Source organism: Mesoplodon bidens (assembly GCF_964165515.1).
Source record: "Mesoplodon bidens genome assembly, chromosome: 11".
In the NCBI taxonomy this organism is placed as follows: Eukaryota; Metazoa; Chordata; class Mammalia; order Artiodactyla; family Ziphiidae; genus Mesoplodon; species Mesoplodon bidens.
The window spans coordinates 4,492,889-4,513,200 of NC_138167.1; positions in this window are offsets into that span (position 1 = coordinate 4,492,889).

Below are 20,312 nucleotides of genomic sequence, written 5' to 3' on the forward strand. Positions count from 1 at the left end.
ACACCCCAGGAAGCACGTTTACCCTGTATGCTGGGCAAGTGGACAAAGGCAAACACCTCCTTCCCTTCCATGTCTCTGGCTGGAGACCTCTGTGCGTGCAGGGAAATCAGCACAGCTGCTTTCAAGCCTCAGAAGGCTAGCCTGTGCTCCCAGACTGCGCCTTGATATACATTTGCCTTTTCTGGCTCTTCCGGATCGGCATTCACTCTGCATTTCCTGGTCTTTGTGGTTTGTCAGCCCCTTAACATTGCGTTAGCTTCGCTGGTGTGTTGTGTGTGAGGATGAATTATGAGAGTTAAAAGCCTCTCAGCCTCTGGCATGCTGGACCTGTTCCTTGAACGTGGCTCTGTTGTGAGCTGCGATCATCACAACTTCCATCAAAAGCATCTCTTGCCCCAGGACATGACTGTGTTTTGAAAGCATTTCTGTCCTATGTTGCTCGTGCAGATAGTTGGGAGAGAGCTTCTGCCATTTCTGCTCAGTTTTGGGGGAAGGGTTTTAGCGATGCCTCCGTTGTACAGTCTTCAGCCCTGAAGTCTGTGTGACGACGGAGGAGCTCTTACTGTCTAGGCTCTGGTCCCAGTTCCACTGCCAAGCTGCCGGGCCACCTTGGACAAGTCACTGCCATTTTTAACACCTCATCTCACCAGCTTCATATTTTATCTCTGGAAGCAGAAAGAAATGAAGTTTTCTGCCAGTAGGCTGAGAAAAGTCGTTCCAAATACAAACTGAATAGGATCAGAAAATCAAGGAAGCACACGCTCATGGAGGTTGGTGAGTCAACAGAAAAATATTGCCATTTTGGATGTCCATCAGCCTATGTTTAGCTCTTCATCTAAGGAAGGGGCGAAGTGTTGGAAAGTGTTTAAAATTGGCAAAAATGGGAAATGAGATAAAAGCCTCGGACCTTTGGGACAGGACATACCACCGCTGGCCCTCGTGAGGACAGCTGCTCTGACAACTGTGCCCTCCAGAATATGCTGTGGGCATCAGCCTGGCAGCAGGGTCCCTGGCTGTGCCTGATACCCAATAGGGACACTGTAAATATTTGGGAAGTGAGTGGACAAGTGACTGTCCCTGGTTTGGGCTGGTGCCACTTAGAGGGCATCCAGAGTGCAGTGGAGGGCGGGGCTTGGGCAAGAGGGACATTCCTGCTGCTGGGTCATGGTGAGAGTGACACTTCATGACAGCCCAATCCTTTGGAAAGCCCTGTGCTTAAGTCCTGTGCTGACACCCCAACCCACGATGGAGAGCCAGCTCCAATGGCATGCAGAGACGCATGGAGCCAAAGAGGCAACCAGAGGGAAGGAAGGGGTACAGCTCCTGCAGGTTGGTGCTGAACGAGACCCAAGACTCACGTTCAAGACAGCCCATAAACCAAGCACCAAGGAAAATTCTGCCTCTGCCTCTTTCTCTTCCATTGGACCCTCTTGGGCTGCCCTTTTTTTTTTTCCTTTTTTTAAAAAGTGCCTCAGAGAACTTTCTTTAGGGATAGTTGAAATATTTCCCCATTTTTATTTTATTTTTAAAACTTATTTATTTATTTTATTTATTTGGCTGCATTGGGTCTTCGTTGCTGCATGTGGGCTTTCTCTAGTTGCAGTGAGCGGGGACTACTCTTCATTGGGGTGCAGGCTTCAGCAGTTGTGGAGCACAGGCTTCAGTAGTTGTGGCTCACGGGCTTAGTTGCTCCACAGCATGTAGGATCATCCCGGACCAGGGCTCGGACCCGTGTCCCCTGCATTGGCAGGAGGATTCTTAACCACTGTGCCACCAGGGAAGTCCATTGGGCTGCCCTTTTATGTCTTCATTTCCCTTGACATAGGGAAAATTGACTTTTGCAGGGAGTATAGAGCCCTATGAGTTTTAACATATATAGAATCATGTAACTGCCACTATAATCAGGATACAGGACAATTCTATAACCCTAAAGACCTGCCTTATGCTACCCCGTTGTAGGTTCTCTTTCCCCATGTCCCCAGCCTCTGGCAATCACTGACCTTTTCTCTATCACTGTAACTTTGTCTTTTGAGAATGCCATATAAATGAAATCACACAGGGTGTAACCTTCTGAAACTGGCTTCTTTCACTCAGCATAATGCCCTTGAGATCCACCCGAGTTGTTGTGTGTATCCACACTTCTTCGTTATTATTTTGTTTTTATGACTGAGTACCATTCCATCATATGAATGGACCACTGTTTGTTTATCCATTCACCTGTTGAAGGGCTTTGGGGTTATTTCCAGTTTTGGGTGATTATGAACGGAGCTGCCATAAATATGTACATACAGGTTTTTATGTGATTGGGAATTTTCATTTCTCTCTGTTAAATACCTAGAAGTGGGGTTACTAAGTCATAAGATATGTTTAACTCTATAGGAAACTGCTAACCTGTTCCCAAGAGTGGCTGTGACGTTTTGTATTCCCACCAGCAGAGTGTGAGAGCTCCAGTTCCTTTGCATTCTTGTCAGCACTTAATACTGTCAGCATTTTTTATTGAGCCATTCTAATAGCACATGTTTTTAATTTGAGTTTCCCTTAATGGCTGTGATTTTGAACATTTCTTCATGTGCCTAGTTTCCATCCATATTTCCCTGTGGTGAAGTATTTCTTCAAACCTTTCCCCCATTTTTAAACTGGTTTGGTTTTTTTCCTTATAATTGAATTCTGAGAGTTCTCTCTATATTCTGAATATAAGTCCTTTATCAGAGATATGATTTTCAAATTTTTTCTCTTAATGTGCCTTTTCATTCTTTTAACAGTGAATTTCAAAGAGCAGAAGTACTTAATTACGATAAAATCCAATTTCACAATATTTTATTTTAGGGGTCTTGCTTTGGTGTTGTATCTCAGAAATCCACTTCTAAACCAAGGTTACAAAGGTTTTGTCCTATGTTTTCTTATAGAATTTTTAAGGTTTTAAGTTTTACCTTTAGGTCTATTGATCCACTTTGAGTTGATTCTTATATGTGGTGTCAGCCATTGATTTGAAGTTCATTTTCTTGCATATGCATATCCAATTATTCCAGCACCATTTGTTTAAAGTACTAATCTTTCTCCATTGAATTGTCTTTGAAACCTGGTCAAAAATCATTTGATCAGGGCTTCCCTGGTGGTGCAGTGGTTGAGAGTCCGCCTGCCGATGCAGGGGACGCGGGTTTGTGCTCTGGTCCGGGAAGATCCCACATGCCGTGGAGCGGCTGGGCCCGTGAGCCATGGCTGCTGAGCCTGCGCGTCCGGAGCCTGTGCTCTGCAACGGGAGAGACCACAACAGTGAGAGGCCCGCGTACCGCAAAAAAAAAAAAAATCATTTGATCATCCATGTGTGGGTTTATTTCTAAACTCTCTATTGCACTTCATTCATCTATTTGCCAATCACTAAAAATACCTCATTGTCTTGATTATTATAGCCTTATAAGAAGTTTTGAAATCAGGGAGTGTAAGCCCTCCAACTTGGTTCTTCTTTTTCATAGTTGTTTTGATTATTCTCATTCCTTTATCTTTACATATGAATTTTGAAATTAGCTTGTCAGTGTCTTAAAAAAAAGACTGTGCTGGGATTTTGATTGGCATTGTCATCTTTACTATTTGAGTCTGTCTTCCCATTTAAGTCTTCTTTGATTTCTTCTATCTGCATTTTGTAGCATGCAGATTCTATTCATGCTTTGTTAGATTTATACCTAAATATGGTCGGGCTTTGGAGCTATTAAAAATTATATACATGTAACTATACATATATGTATATAGATATATTTCAGTTTCCAATTGTTCATTGCTGGTATCTGGAAATATGATTTATTTTTGTGTGTTGACCTTGTATTCTGTGACCTTGCTAAGTTTGTTTATTAGTTCTAGAAATTTTTTGCTGATTCCTTGGGATTTTCTACATAGGCAATCATATAATCTGCAAATAGTGATAACTTTCTCTGTGTCCACTCTAGATAACTTTATTTTCTTTTTCTTTACTGCACTAAGAATTCCTGTATGATGTTGAATAGAAGTGATGAGAATGGACATCTTTGCCTTGCTCCTGATCTTAGACCAGAAGCATTCTGTCTCTCACCATTAAGTATAATGTTAGCTACTGGCTTGTTTGTAGATGTCCTTCATCAGGTGAGGATGTTCCCTGCTATTCCTAGCTTGCTGAAACTTTGTCTTATGCATGGATATTGAGGTTTGTCAAATGCTTTTTCTGCATCCATTGCTATTATTGTGTGGGTTTTTTTTCCTTTAGATATTAATATGATGTACTATATTGATTAATTTTGGATATTGAATTCCTGAGATAGGCCCTACTTTGTCATGGTGAATTGTTCTTTTTATACCCATGCTCATTTTTAACATTATTTTAGCTGATACACTCTCTGTGACCTGCCCAAAAGGTAAAGGTTTCTCATACCTCCTGGGCATCAGTTCCTGAGATTATTGGACTGAGAGTTTCCTCAAGCCACATTTTAGAGGGAGGGGATGGTGTGATGTGCACATGGATAAACCAAGAAGTCCCTGTAATACAACAGGAATCTTTTGGATGAGGGACCAGAAGATCTCTGTCATTTCATGGCTTCTGTACTATTCCTATTCATTCTTGGTGGAATTTTTTCTCCCCCATCTCATTCCCAAGACAGAAAGTTTGTATGATTTTAAGTTCCAAATGACTAATCTAATAGACTAAAATCTCTACTCATTCATTTATTCAATAAATATTTATTGAGAGCCTATGACGTATCAGGAGCTGTTCGATGCTGGGGATGCTCTTATAGGTTAAAATTTAGTTCCGCCTTCATGGGACTTATAGTTTGGTGGAGGAACCAGGCATGAATCAGACAGACACACAGATGCTAATAGGAGAGAGTGCTGGCATACTGTTTTATGGTCATATATCATTTTTCTACATCAGGGTCCTCAGTTAAGAATTATGTTATATTATAATTTCGTTATCTATCCTGATTTTTAAGACCATGTATAGGTGAGCGGTTTAGCTCATGCTGGCTACGCATGATATTAGGACTTCAGCTTCTGGCTGAATTGATGATAAACAAAGGGGAAAATGATGGCTCCATGACTCCATGAGAAAGACCCATTCATTTGTTTCCTCTCCTCTTACAGAATGCCTTCAGTTGAGAGGATGCTCAAGAAGACAAGATATCTTGAGAAACTGCAAGAAATGTTATGGGGAGAAGTGGGGAAGAAGAGAGGAAAGTTTTCAGGCTAGTTGGACTCTGGAATTCCAGTCCCCGCCCCCCTTACTCATACTGGGACCCCAAGGTGCCAAGTGAAAGCAAGAAGTGGGAGGAGAGTGATGCAGAAAATGTAGTGAAATGTAACTTGGGAAAGGAGGACTGCTGATGCATTCCTGGCACTCAACACAAAGTAGAGGCCAACCTAAGTCACATAAGGATTTAGGTAGGAGGGTCTCTGAGCATCCATGGGGGCAGTAGATATCTTGGATTTGGGGACTAGAAGCATTCCTAGAGATCTACTGGTCCAACCCCCTGATTTAAAAAACTTAGGAAATTGAGACTCCAAAAGGGAAGTGACTTTACCTTAGAGTCATCTAGCAGGTTAGTAGCTGAAGTGGCTCTGAAACTCAGGACTGGGACTTCCAGAAGTAATCTTTCATCTCTTCCTCCTATTGATGGAGACTGAGACACGAAACAGGGGCAGGAACACAGAATCAGAGCAGCATCATGGTCACTAGACCCCAATGGAGAAAAGAGAACTTTGGTAAACATAGCTAATCCTAATCTAAAGCTGGAAAGTTCGGATTACGTACTTATTGATAGTATAATGATTATAACCAACATTAACTGAGTACGTACGTGCCAGGCACTGTTCTACATGCTCAACTGCTTTAATCCCTTCAACAACGCTATGAAGTAGGTGGCAATATTATTTCTGGTTTATAACTGTGAAAACTAAGGCGTAGAGAGGTTAACTAAGCTGCTTAAGGTGGCACAGTCAATAAATGGCAAAAGTGGAATTAAATCTAAGTGATCTAGATTATGGCTAAGTGACTGGCTCTAAGTTCAGAGCCAGCCACTTAGCCATATGCTAAAATGTTTCAAGGCAGACTGAATACCACTTTGGTGCTCCAGTCCTAATTCCTCACACAGAAAAGAATTCCACACCTGATGGAACCAGATTTATGGCCACCTCCAGCCACCTGGTACCTGCGCATCAGAAAACGTGAGCATCCTGTCTTCGAGGTGGGCCTCAGGACACAAAGCCTGTGTGCTGTCTTTGAAAGGAAAAATTCTAGTGGTTCTAGAAACCACTCATGCTGAAAAGAAAGCTGGCTGCTGACCCCAAGTACCGGTGTTCCCTTCTCCCACCTACTCTAGTGCTGTAGGCAGTGCGCCAGGGTCTCTAAAGCACACTCGCTCTCCATTCTTTTCTAATTCTGTTCCACCATTGTTAGTCTTCTGGGTATTACCCAGTGCCCATAAAGCATATTAAATTAATTTCTGCTGCCTTACTTGACATTTATATTTGAGAAGCAACTCTGTGATGGGGCAGGGAGGTTGCCTGGAAAAATGCTAAATTAATATCCAGTTGAGAGACGGGTACCAGCTTCTTTTGATTACATAGGATATGTGCCTCTTCAATTGTCTGATCATTACTGCCTGCTGCCAGTTGGAACAGAAGCTAACTGCCCTCTCTAGGAATCAGATGATCTGATCAGAATCAGAAGGCTTTCTTCAAAGAGGATAGACTCAGGGTTTTCCTCCTGCTTTCTACACCCATGTCCCTGTTGAGTTCTGATCAATATGGCAAGGAAGGTTCCTTCACATTCCCTTCAACAAAGACTTATGGAAAGTAGGAAGGTGGGTGGTCCAAGAGAGGAACCAATCACAGCATCCCTCACATCAAAGTTCGCCATGTATTACATTGTATTTCCCGAGCCACCTGCTTGATTTCATCTTGTAGAGATTGGTGTTGCCGTTGTGTCCTCTTGAACTCACCCTGACTGCTAGGAATGGCCATGGGATAGTGTGGAGGTGGGCGAGATAGTGAGGCACACACTGGAGTAGTCTCCCCAGAGAGTTGCCGTAGCGGCGATACTTCCCCTGTCCATTGTTCCCTTACATTTCAAAGTATTTTCACATGTGCTGTTTACATATACATTCACCCAATATTTACTGAATGTCTACTGTGTACCACGTCCATATCTCAGGGCAAACAGTTGGGATACGGTAGTAATAAATACAAACGAAAGAAGTTTGTCCTCATGAACTTATGTAGAGCAGAAGTTACCTCAAATGCTTCTCATGATGATCCGTCAGGGAGGCTGGACCAAGAGCCATGAGTCTCCTTTATGATTAAGATAAACCAAGGCTCAGAGAAGTTAAATGTCCTAATTAAGGGTACACAACTAGATAGTGGCAGAGCCCTGGAAAGCCCAGACCACCTGAATCCTTCTCTATTACTCTTTCTGGCATAATATTCTGCCTTGACTTACACCATGAAGGCCCTGCTAGAACCTCATGAAGTCATTTTGGTCATCACTTTCCGTTTCCTGTCCCCCACTCAAGCCTCTCAGCAGCACCACATGTCAAGAGAAGAGGGTTTTGCATGTTCCCACAGCACCCACGCATTCCAACAAATCACGGCTCCCTCTTTCTTGAAATTCTGTTGTGTCTTGAATTTAAACTCTTCATGCTACGAGCTCAGTACTTCCCGTCTTCCTCCATTCTCCGTGGAAGTGAAGTGAGGCATCTTTGATGGACCTGAGGACAATCCCCAAAGCTCCTTATTTCTGGAACCATTGGCAGATGTCTACATCCAGTCCTGACTTGTTTTGTCTCAATTAATCAGCAAACTGTAGTGAGGGTTTAGTCATTTTCACCCCTATTTTAGTTCCTCTTATAGAGTTAAAATGACTGTTTTACCTATCAGACCAAAATTTACTGGCTAAAACAAGATTTAAGAAGTAATATCGCCTATATGCGGAATCTACATTTTAAAAAATGACACAAATGAATTTATTTACAAAACAGAAACAGACACACAGACTTCGAGAACAAACTTTTGGTTACCAGGGGGAAAGGGTGGGTGGAGGGATAGACTGGGAGTTTGGGATTGACATGTACACACTGCTATATTTAAAATGGATGACCAACAAGGACTTACTGTATAGCACAGGGAACTCTGCTCAATATTCTGTAATAACCTAAATGGGAAAAGAGTTTGAAAATGAAGTAACTCTGGGACCCGTTGATAAGTTCGTGGAGGGGGGATTTCATGGTTTGTCGTTAGAATGAGGTTTTGGCAAGCTTCAGTCCAGCAAACAGTCTTTTAAAGAAGAAACTAGAACCAAAAAAATGTTCAGAGGAGTTTTAACATAGTAGAAAGAGATGAGGTTTCAAGTCATAACCGGAGTCAGTCTCAGCTCTGCTGTTTACTGGTTGTCTTGGGCTGATTGTTTAAAAGTCTCTGTGCATTTATCAAATTCAATTACTAAAAGGCAAAACAAATAATACCTGGAAGGGTTTTTATTCAAGAAAATGGTAGAATATTTGTAAAAGGGATTTCTCCACCATAGCATGCAAGGTAAACAGTAGTGATTGGTATGATGGTCACGATTGCTAGTTGTGGAAAGGAAGAGGGCTGCAGTATAAACTCATGGATTATTTTATCACAGTCTGTTTGCCGACTTCATTTTGGTCTTCCACCTCCAGAGTGCCGGAATAGCTTGCCGGTGGCCTCTCCTTTTCCCTCCCTAATATGGCAATGACACCTGGCCCATTTCTCATGCAAGGAGGTATTAAAGCTCTAGCAGGTATCACCATGACAACAGAGATTGTTTTGTTTTCCCTGTATCCTCAGTACTGGGAACAGTCTCTTTCTTACAGCAGGCATCCAAAGATATGTATGGGAAGGATGAATATATCAGAACTTGCCTCAGGGCCCATGGGAGAAAGAGATCAGGAAGAACTTTGTGTAAAGAAAATGCAATGGTTGAGCCTTTGAACGGGGGAGAAGTGTTGATACTAATGTTACAGGAGGCAAGGAAGGCTTTGTCCTGGCATGTGGGTATATGGCTTTGGCTCTGAGGCAGACAACCTGTGATGTCTGCTAATCCCAATGTCCCAACCTGTCCCAGGACTATCCCATAAGCTGAACATCCATGGTCTTACAGATTCTGACATGCAGGAACTACAAGGGCTCTTGTCCTCCAAGCTGACCTACACTTGGCTTGTACGACGAGAAAACTGAGGTCGAGAGAGTCACCCAGAAGCAGAGCAGAGACTGGAATCCAAGCTCCAGATTTTTAGTGAAAGACCCCTTTTCCTTCCAGAGGAAACATTCCATCATTTGAAAACTAAATGCTGATCGTTTGCTCGTTACTTTGCCTTCCTTTGCCTTGTTCAAGTGTGGAGAGAAGAACTGGTTTCTTTCAAAGTTTAGTGGTGGTCTTGTTTATAGGGGAATGCTTGATAGCCGAAAGATTTTACCAAGAAATCACTGGGCTTCCTAACGATCCCTTGGTATAAAATATTACCGAGGCCATCTCCTCATCCAGCCCGTGTGTGTTTTTCCTTCCCTCTTGAAATTGTCAAACTGACATAATTAACTAAGCTGTTAGCTAAATAAATCACTGGATCCCAGCAAGAATTTTTACTGAGATATCATTGCCCCCGCACCACACTGCATGAAGGACTGTCAACGCCGCGTGATAGATGTATGGCAAAGGATTCTGTTGGAGAGACAGCTCTCTCCTCCCTGAGCATTGAACATGGCTGGCAGGCTACAGAACAGATGTCATGGAGCGTATGTGAGAAACCCACCAATTCCTTAGAGTATTTTGATCCCACAAGGTTCACGGAGCCTGAAGGCACATGGAATGCAGGCTGAGAGCCCAGGAGTGGACTCCGGTCCTGGTGGGCCTCAAGCAGAAGCTGCGGTTACTCTGCAGTTCTTTTTTTGTAGAGAACTGTGCTCTGACACAGGGGATGCACTTACTAACCTCCAGAAGTCTCTGACATCCCTTGAGGTAGATGAACACACTGTTATTGCTTTACTTTTATTTTTAGGAATATTCATTTGTTAACTCTTTAAGAGCAGGGCCCACTCCATCTTTTGATCTATGTGGCTCATGGCAGAGCCATCTGGTAAATATGTGGCAGTGTTCATCTTTTGCTTTCCATCCCAGCTTTTCTGTATTTCCTGCAGATTGACCAATGATTGAGGGTGTTTTGGAGAAGAGTCTTATTAACAAATGAAACCTTATTTGAATTTCAACAAGTAAAGAAACAGAGGCTGAAAAATCATGACTGGGGTGGTCAGTCTGTTGAGGAATTCAGAACGCTGGGGCACCAGGTCCTCGGGTGATGGACGGCTGCTCCTGCACTCGGTTTAATTAGAAGCATGGCTAATGGCCAGAAACTTGGAAGAGAGATTATAGATTCATTAATTAGGTTCATGTTTACACCTTGATTGTCAACTGTAATCATTTGTTTAACCCGAGGTCTCCTTAGTTCATTATGATCGTTATTGCTTGGCTGGAGTTTTACAGTTTTGAACAAGGAATCTATATGTGAGCCTATATATTCCAGCAGGAACTCAGCCTGACAGTATATGTTAATGTAAGGGGAGTTTCCTTTAAATCTTTGTTTTAATCCTCAGTCATCTTTTATTTCAGAACTATAAACTGTGCCCAATCAATGGATGCATTAATAGTTGCCCCTGACAACTGATAAGATCATCCACTTTGAGAATATCAACAATGCCTATCTCATACTCATAAAAATTTTCTAATTTTCCAAGGGCCTTGGGGATCATCAACTCATATGAGAGGATGTTATGAAATCTAATTTGGCTATACAGTAAGTTCCCTACATTCAAACGAGTTTCATTCCGAGTGTGTGTTCGTTAAGTCCAACAAAGTTAGCCTAGGTACACAACTAACACAGTCGGCTATATAGTACTGTACTGCAATAGGTTTACTATACTTTTCACACAAATAATACATAAAAACAAACAAAAAATAAAAAAACATTTTAAATCTTACAGTATAGTACCTTGAAAAGTACAGTAGTACAGCACAACAGCTGGTATCCAGGGGCTGACATCAAGTGAACAGGCAAGAAGAGTTACTGACTGGAGGAGGGAGAGGAGGTGGGAGATGGTAGAGCTGAAGGATTGTCAGCAACAGGAGACGGAGAGCAAGATGGAATTTCACCAATGCCTGATGTTGATGGCACAGGTTCTGATTCCTTGCTGGATTCAATTCTATTGATATCAACACTCTTGAAAAAACAATCCAGTGATGTCTGGGTAGTAGCTCTTTATTCCACGTCGCAGATGACACAGTAGCACTGGATTGCATTCTGAACGGCTGCTGCAGCCTTTGAGTACCATTCTACGTTTGGATCCTGTGCCTCAAAAAATAACAGTGCCTCCTCAAATAAAGAAAAACCCCTTGCCATTTCCTGTGTCATGAATCTCTTTGGTTCTTCAGTTACTTCTTCTTCCTCTTGTCTCTCTTTGTCCTTCCTCTGGACCTCCAATTCCATCAGGTCTTCATTAGGAAGCTCCATATTCGCATCTTTGAAAGTCTGCAACTTGCAGGTTTGTATGTAGGGGACTTACTGTATACAAGAAGCTATGTTTGAGGCCCGTAGAGATACAGCGATGGGATCTGGGGATGTGTGATGGGCAGCATTTCTGCTTCTGCTTCTGCTTCTGCTCTGCTTCCTGTAGTTACCTCCAGGCTTCTCTGCAGACTTGGGGGTTGGTGGAGGAGAGAGAGAGAGAGAAGGTCGACCTTTGACTGGCTTGGGGGTATCTTGTTCCCTGTCTTATGATGGGTTGTCATATCATGGGGGACATTACTGAGGGAGGATTAGAGTAAACCTACATTAAGGCCACGGTAGAGGTTGAGTGGAGGGCACTAAGGAACTACACGGACAACTTCTAAGGCCTGAGAACCTCCAGCACCAGGCCCCAGGGATTTACCTCTTTATCTTCCCTACTTTAAAGAAGTAAAATTTGATGGTTTTCTTCCTGGAAGAATTTTCCTTTTCCACCAAATCGAACCATCCTTGGTTAGAGCTGTAATGCCCTAGCTATCCCCTTCTGCTTAAATCAGCATATTCTGCAGAACTATGTCTAAAACAGGCTCCATTTTTTTTGCATCCTTGGACAAATGATCACAGAGAGTCTCCCACTGAGTCGAAGGATGGAGGGAAGCACGGCATTCAGTAGGAGTAAGTGCTCAGAAATGTGAATTATCTGCTCCCGCAATGTACAGGTGCATCCAGTACTTGCTCAGACCCTAGTTCTGTGTACATGAGCTTCACTTAATGTTGAAGTCTCCTGGCCATGTATGGCATATTATCCGTCTCTACCAAGGTCCAGTGTCAAGCTAGTAATAACTTGCTTTGCTCAAAAACCCTAGGGTCATCCTCAGTAATTACTTTCTTAGGCCTTGTCACAGACACCAACAGCATCCCCATTCTGTTATCTGTCATAGACATTCTGAGCAATTTGGGGACACAGGGCAGAGGTACTTGTACTGCAACCTAGACCACTTGAAGAAACTTCTCTAGTTTGGTGTCCCACCCAGAGCTGGCAGCTTTTCAGGTCGCTTGGTCAATGGACTGGAACAGCACATCCAATTTTGTTATTGTCGTCTCCAAAATCAAAACAATCATCACATCCCCTTCTTAACAGTAGATAGAAGTTCTGGCTTCTCTGTCCCTTTGGAATGGATATTCAAACATAACACAGTGTCCTGAGCTTCCTAGAAACTTCTATGAGATGACAGGTTCCATGTTTTTGTTTTGGAATTTTATTTTATTTTTTAATTTTTATTTTATATTAGAGTATAGTTGATTTACAAGGTTGTGTTAGTTTCAGGTGTACAGCAAAGTGATTCAGTTATACATATACATATACATATATCTATTCTTTTTCAGATTCCTTTTCCATATAGGTTATTACAGAATATTGAGTAGAGTTCTCTGTGCTATACAGTAGGTCCTTGTTGATTATCAGGTCCCATATTATTGTTTGGGATTTATCTTCTATGATGTGCATTATGGAAGATAAATGGATAATATGGATAGTATGGATTTATCTTCCATAATATAAGTTACCTAGGCACCTAGGATGACCATTACTTACTGTTCCTCAGTATAAGCCCTTTCATCACCTAATTATCCTCATTCTTTATGTTATCTAGGAGCAGCCACTCCACAGAACATTCCTTGGTTTCATCATATCGTCCATACTTTTCCAAAGCAGTGGCCACCCCATCTCCCAAAGCCTTCTCTTCAATGAGCACCACATTCTAAGTAGCCATAGGCAATAATCCAATGAACTGTTTCAATGCTACAAGTCATGAATTGCCAAATTAGTATTATTTAATATTAGGTGGATTTTCATTGCCTTTTGTCTCAACTGGACCCAATTCCCCAATTTCACTTCAGATTCTTGGATACCACAGTCTGGAACCAATTTCTGTCTTATTTAGAGTTTTGGTTACAAATAACAAAAACCAATTAAGCTCACTTAAACAATATAAGAGTTTTAGAAGGACATATTGCAGAGGGGGCTGGCTTCATGGGTGTGCGACCACTGCATTTTCACCAGGCCCCACGCTCAGAGGTTTAAGGCTTTGCCGTCGCCATCTTGAAATTCTTAATTTTATATTTTAACTTGTGTTTTGTAAGTGATGGGAGAGTGGAGTGGCTGCCACAGGCTTGGAGGCTTGACTCACAGCATTGGATGAATAAGCAACGGATGCTCACCCAGGCTCAAGACTGCAGGAGGCCCTCGAGTTCCTCCACTCTGGGGGGAAGATTGCTTAACGCCACATGGGAGGCTAAATTGGGTCCATCTGTGCCCAGGGGCACCACACCTTCCTGACCACAAAGCTTAACAGTGTTCTGTCTCCTCACAACCTCTCCCTCCCTCCTTTCAGGGCCCCCAAGGTAACATCTCCCAGACACAGAACATATTCGAGTATCAGGTGAGGCTGCACAGCTCAGCGCTTCCCCCGCTGCCCCTCCTCCCTGGAATCAGGGCAAGTGTGTGTGACAACGTGCGCAACCTACAGGCTTTATTTTCCTTCCACATCTCCTCTAATCCCGTTTACCTACAAAAAATTTGTGTGGAGGTATCTAACGCACTGGTATGAACTTGGCTTTGTTTTGTTTTGCTCTTTCACTTTCAGAGACTTTTCAAGTTTCCCCCTTCCTGTCTGTCTTTTTTTTCTTTTCTTTTCTTTCTTTCTGTGCGGGGAGTCTAAGTTCCTAGGTGAACAGCAAGTTCTTGTCCTCCTGACAAGTCAGGCCATATCCTGTAAGACGTCCAGGTGACAGAGGTTGGGAGAAGCATGCAGGGAAACAGTTTTAACTCCTTCATTTCCTGAGGTTCTGCATCAGGAAATTACCTGGGAGGAATGTAGGTAGGACAATTGTCATCACTTAATATTCCTCAATCCAAGCTCAGGGGACAGAACTTACTTTCTTCGTGATGGTTGGCGGTCTTCTACCAAGCTCAGCATCACTTCTGTGCTGATGCCTGGAGATGTGACTAAATGGCCTGAATCTTCACGTTTCCCCGGATTTACATCTGGTCCAGCTGCTCAGGCTTTTCCTACAAACAGTCGCTTGTAGTTAACAAAAAGCAAAAATAGCAATTCATCTCTGGTTAACAATTGTACAACATATTTGTACCAAATTTATTAAATCATAACATGTAAAGAAATACAAACACCTAGTGACAGTCCAGTATCTTTCTGATTAAACTTCATGACTTCCTTTCAGGGATCAGAAACAAAGGGAAAAGAAAACCTTCATGAAACACTGAGTCTGAGTGTCTGTCTGTCCTGTCTGTCCTGGGGTCTGGGGCAAGCTCCACTCCCACCTCAGGCCTGGGCAGGGCCTGGGAGTAAAAGTTATTCCTGGACAGTCGGGCCACTTTCCCTCTCTTCCCCTCTCCCCTTTGGTGTCAAGCATCCTCTCTCCGATTACTCCAGACAGTACCATTATTGTATTTCTCCAACCTGTTCCAAGAGCCTAAAAAGGCTGCACCTTCCCCTCTTTGAAGAACTGAGATATCTCATCAGCAAAAGAAAATCATTCTAGGATGCTGTTTTAAAGTACAAATAAAAGGGGAGGGGGGAAGAAAGAAAGAGAAAAAGAGAGAGAGGGAGGGAGAGAGAAAGAAAGGAAGGAAGGAAGGAAGACAAAGAAAGAAAGAAAGAGAAAGAAAGAAAGAAGGAAAGAAAGAAAGAAAGAAAGAAAGACAGGAGGGAGGGCGGAAGGAAGGGAGGGAGAAGAATAAAATCTACACAGTAGCCTGACTCCCAGGATTCAAACCCAGGAATGATAAACTTGCAAGCAGAATTCTCTTGCCTGGTGTACATACGGATATCCTGATGTTATTCTATCCAATGTATATGAGAATATGCAGTGTACTCTGTTCAGAATTCTGCAGGATTTCTTATTAGCTAATTCTGGCTCCTTGCCACGTGGTATATACTTAAAGAAACCTGCCCCCCGTTTGTCCTTTGAACATTTAAAAAACTTAAACCACAATACAGTTTTTAAAAAAGAAAATTCTAAAACTAGACTCGCTAGTTTCATAGATACCAGAAAAACTGAAAATGTACTAATAAATTAGTGTGTTTTCACTTTTTACTAGACCTTGATTTCGTTAAATGTTGGGTTAAGGGGTAGAGGAGGCCTTTTATTTGGTTTCTGTATCCCTAAGATCTAGCAGAATACCAGGTTCATAGTATGTGCATAAAGAAATAAGTGAATGTTTTTGCATTTCCCACCACCTCCACTTCTGCTCTTTCTCCTTTGCTGGGTAATTCAAGCCAGCCCACCACAGTCCTGTTGCTGGAGGGGCTGAAGCCCACAGGTGCTGCTCCTGGGAGGCCTGAGCAGAGAGGGGCATGGACCGGGCTCAGCAGGGGACCACTGGCCACAGCTCAGGCTGCTGTGCAGAGAGTGCGCTGGAGGGGATGCTTGCCGTCAGTGGCCTCCTTCTCCTCCAGCTGCTCCTGCCTCTCAGCCCTACCAATAACCCATCCTTACCGTATGCCACCTCCTCTCTTTCCTCTCTCCCCAACCCAAGCTGTGGAATCTGGAATCCAACCATGGGTGATGTTAAAAATGCTTAGAGAGTTGTCAAATTTTGTTTTTGTGTTCGTTTTTAGATTTTTTTTTTTTGACGTGGACCATTTTGAAAGTCTTTATTGAATTTGTTACAGTACGGCTTCTGTTTTATGTTTTGGTTTTTTGGCTGCAAGGCGTGTGGGATGTTAGCTCCCCGACCAGGAATTGAACCCGCACCCCCTGCACTGGAAGACGAAGTCTTAACCACTGGACCGCCCAGGAGATCCCAAGAGTTGTAAAACTTTGTAAGTGCGAAACCAAAAGCAATCCAGGGAGTGGGGACAGTCCCAGATCTCTGGCCTCAAGTAGGTTCCCTTCTCCCACAGTGTGTACTGTGGTCTCTTGCGGTCAGGAGTGAAAGGGGCTGTGATCTGGCCCAGACACACACAGAACTCGCCAACACACCCAGAAGTGCCATCCTCAGGGGCCGGGAGGGGGGTGGAATGGCTTTAGATGGTTAGTTCCCAGGCTGGGAACTCAGACAATGTTGCTGGCGTAAATGAGAACATTTGCTACCGTATCTGCCATTTACCCTCTTTGTCCCAACATCAGACAAACAGTCTTGTCTGGGGAAAGTCAAGACTCCATCGTGGAGGAAACAGAGACCCAGAGAATCTGTACAGAGAAGCAGAAGAGAGGACAGCCTAAGAGGAGCAGCAAAGTTTCAGGATTTTGTGGTTTTATTAACTGTTTCATTTAACAAATAAGAGTTAAGCACCAGCAGGCTCTGAATAAGATGCTGCGGTCCAGTGGTGAGGTCACGCAGACACATCCCGTGTGCTCTTTTTTTTTTTAACATCTTTATTGGAGTATAATTGCCTTACAATGGTGTGTTAGTTTATGCTTTATAACAAAGTGAATCAGTTATACATATACATATGTTCCCATATCTCTTCCCTCTTGCGTCTCCCTCCCTCCCACCCTCCCTATCCCACCCCTCTAGGTGGTCACAAAGCACTGAGCTGATCTCCCTGTGCTCTACGGCTGCTTCCCACTAGCTATCTACCTTACGTTTTGTAGTGTATATATGTCCATGCCACTCTCTCGCTTTGTCACAGCTTACCCTTCCCCCTCCTCATATCCTCAAGTCCATTCTCTAGTAGGTCTGTGTCTTTATTCCTGTCTTACCCCTAGGTTCTTTCAAAAAAATGTCATTTAAAAAAATGACATTTTTTTCCTTAAATTCCATATATATGTGTTAGCATATGGTATTTGTCTTTCTCACTGGGCATATACCCTGAGAAAACCATAATTCAAAAGGAGTCATGTACCAAAATGTTCATTGCAGCTCTATTTACAACAGCCAGGAGATGGAAGCAACCTAAGTGTCCATCATCGGATGAATGGATAAATAAGATGTGGCACATATATACAATGGAATATTACTCAGCCATAAAAAGAAACGAAATTGAGCTATTTGTAATGAGGTGGATGGGCCTAGAGTCTGTCATACAGAGTGAAGTAAGTCCCATGTGCTCTTGAAGTTCACAGTCTAGTGGGGACACACACATCAAACAAAAGATTTGCAACCTGGGCTCTGTGGAATGAAAACTCATAAGGTCCCACCAGAGAGTATATGGGGGATTTAATTTAGATTGAGGGGATCCAGGAAGGCCTCCTTGAGGAAGTGGTGTTTTAAGTTGCGACCAGAGGATGGGCGTGTGTTTCTCCAGCAGAGTGGGGAAGCCAGGTTCCAGGCAGACAAAGGAGGATTGAGAGCTTCTAGGTGGGAAAGTGCTTGAGAAAGAGGAAAGATCAGTATGGCCAGAGCAGAACCAGTCAGGGAAGCGGTAGGACTGAGATTGGAGGGATGGGCAGTGGTACGATTATGCAGGGCCTTTGGGGGCAAGTTATACATGTTGGAATTTTATCCTGAATGAAATAGGAAACCATCAACTGTTCTAAGGTGCGAAGAATTCACTTTGACTTTGCATTGAAGGGGAGAAAGAATGGAAGTGGGGGGCGGACCAGTCTTGAGGCCGTTGACACAGTACAGGTGAGGGATGATGGTGCATTGTTTCACCTGACTATGGAAAGAAGAATGAATTTAAGTTATGCTCTGGATGTAGAAGCAACAGAACTTAGGGGAGGATTAGATACTGCAAATGAGCACAAGGGAGAAATCAAGGACTTTTCCCAGGATAATGGGGTAGTTGATTGTACCATTTATTAAGATGGGATTCGAGCATTTTGAGGAGGAAAATCAAGAATTTGTTGTTGCAACTTAAACCTCCATTGACAGATGAACGGATAAAGAAGATGTGGTACATATATATATGGAATGTTAGCCATAAAACAGAATGAAATAATGTCATTTGCAGCAACAAATGGATGGACCTAGAGATTAACCTACTAACCGAGGTAAGTCAGAAAGAGAAAGACAAATACCATATGATGTCACTTATATGTGGAATCTAAGATAGGACACAAATGAACTTATCTACAAAAGACAAACAGACTCACAGACATAGAGAACAGGCTTGTGGTTGCCAAGGCAGAGTGGGGGAGGGGAGGGATGGACTGGGAGTTTGGGATTAGCAGATGCAAACTATTATACATAGGATGGATAGACAAGTAGGCCCTACTGTAGAGCACAGGGAACTATATTCAGTATCCTGTGATAAACCATAATGGAAACGAATATGAAAAAGGATGTATATGTATGTATAAGTGAGTCACTTTGCTGTACAGCAGAAATTAACACAACATGGTAAATCAACTACAATAAAAATTTTGTAAAAAAGGATTTGTTGTTGAACATGTTACCTGTGAGATGCATGTGCAAAGCCAAGAGGAGATGTCAAGGAGACAGCTAGAAATACAGCTCTGGAAGTGACAGGAGTGAGCTGGGCAGGACATGGGAAGGGGTCACCAGCATACAGATGATATTTAAAGCCATGGAATAGATGAGATGGCCCAAGGGTAAGCGTGTAAATTAGCAGAGAAGAAGATTCAAGCCTAACTTGTAATAGCTCCAATATTTAAGTCAAGAAAGGAAAATACATGGTACAGGACTTTCGTTTCCTCTCCCTCATCTAGACAAATATTCATAATCAATCATGGCTTTCTTCCCTAACGGAGCCAAAATTCAGAATTTGATTTGTTTTCAAGACAACACTCTAGAAATCTCTGCCAAAAGATTAGTGCTGGCAAAAGAGAGAAAACCTGATGGACTTGCTGGCTTTTGTTCAAGGGTTACTAAATTTTTGGAGGGAGAATTTCTTTTTGACATCAAAATATTTAAACAAGCCTACATAATGGTAGTTTTGCTCTTGTTTATTCAGTCAATAGACTATACTAGCTGCTCATAAAATGCCATAGTAGGCCTAGGGCGCTAGGTCCACTGATTGTGAATGGCTCCTCTGGAGCAGCAGTTCTCAAAGTGTGGTGCCTGGACCAGCAGCATCACCTGGGAACTTTTTAAAAATGAAAATCCTCAGGCTCCAACCCACACTTACTGAAAAAGAAACTCTGTGTTATAATAAGTCCTCTGGGTGATTTTGATGCAGGCTGAGGTTTGGGAACCACAGCTCTAAGGGTTTCTAGAATTAAATGATTCATGCTGCTGCCGAGAAAGTGGGCTGACTTCTTCAATCTGATCATTTTAATTTCCATCAGGAACTAGGTTTAGGTTTTCAAAAATTCAACTGTATTCTTAGTCACTATTAAAGTTCCTGGAAACATCGAAGGGGCTTAATAAATGTGTGATGAAAGAATGATTGACTAAGTGAATGAATTCTCACTATAGTAGTGCTGGAGAATGAAAATAGGGACTGAACAAGGTAGCCCCTACCCTCAAGAAGCCTGGTCGTCTCTACAAAGAACTTCTTGGTGATAGCAAGGTCAAAAACCATTTCTCTGTCCAATAACTCTATCCAAACCACATTGTAATTTCATTTGAGCATTAGATGTTCCTTGGTACTAGAATCGTAAAGATGAAAGGGACATTGAGTTCGCCATCTTTTTTTTTAATATCTACATTTTTTTCCTTTCTTTAAAAATATTTATTTATTTTTAATTAAAGTATAGTTGATTTACAATGTTTCAGTTGTACAGCAAAGTGATTTAGTTATAGACATGTATATATATATATATGTATGTATATATTCTTTTTAAGATTATCTTCCATTATAGGTTATTACAAGATATTAAAAGGAGTCCCCTGTACTATACAGTAGG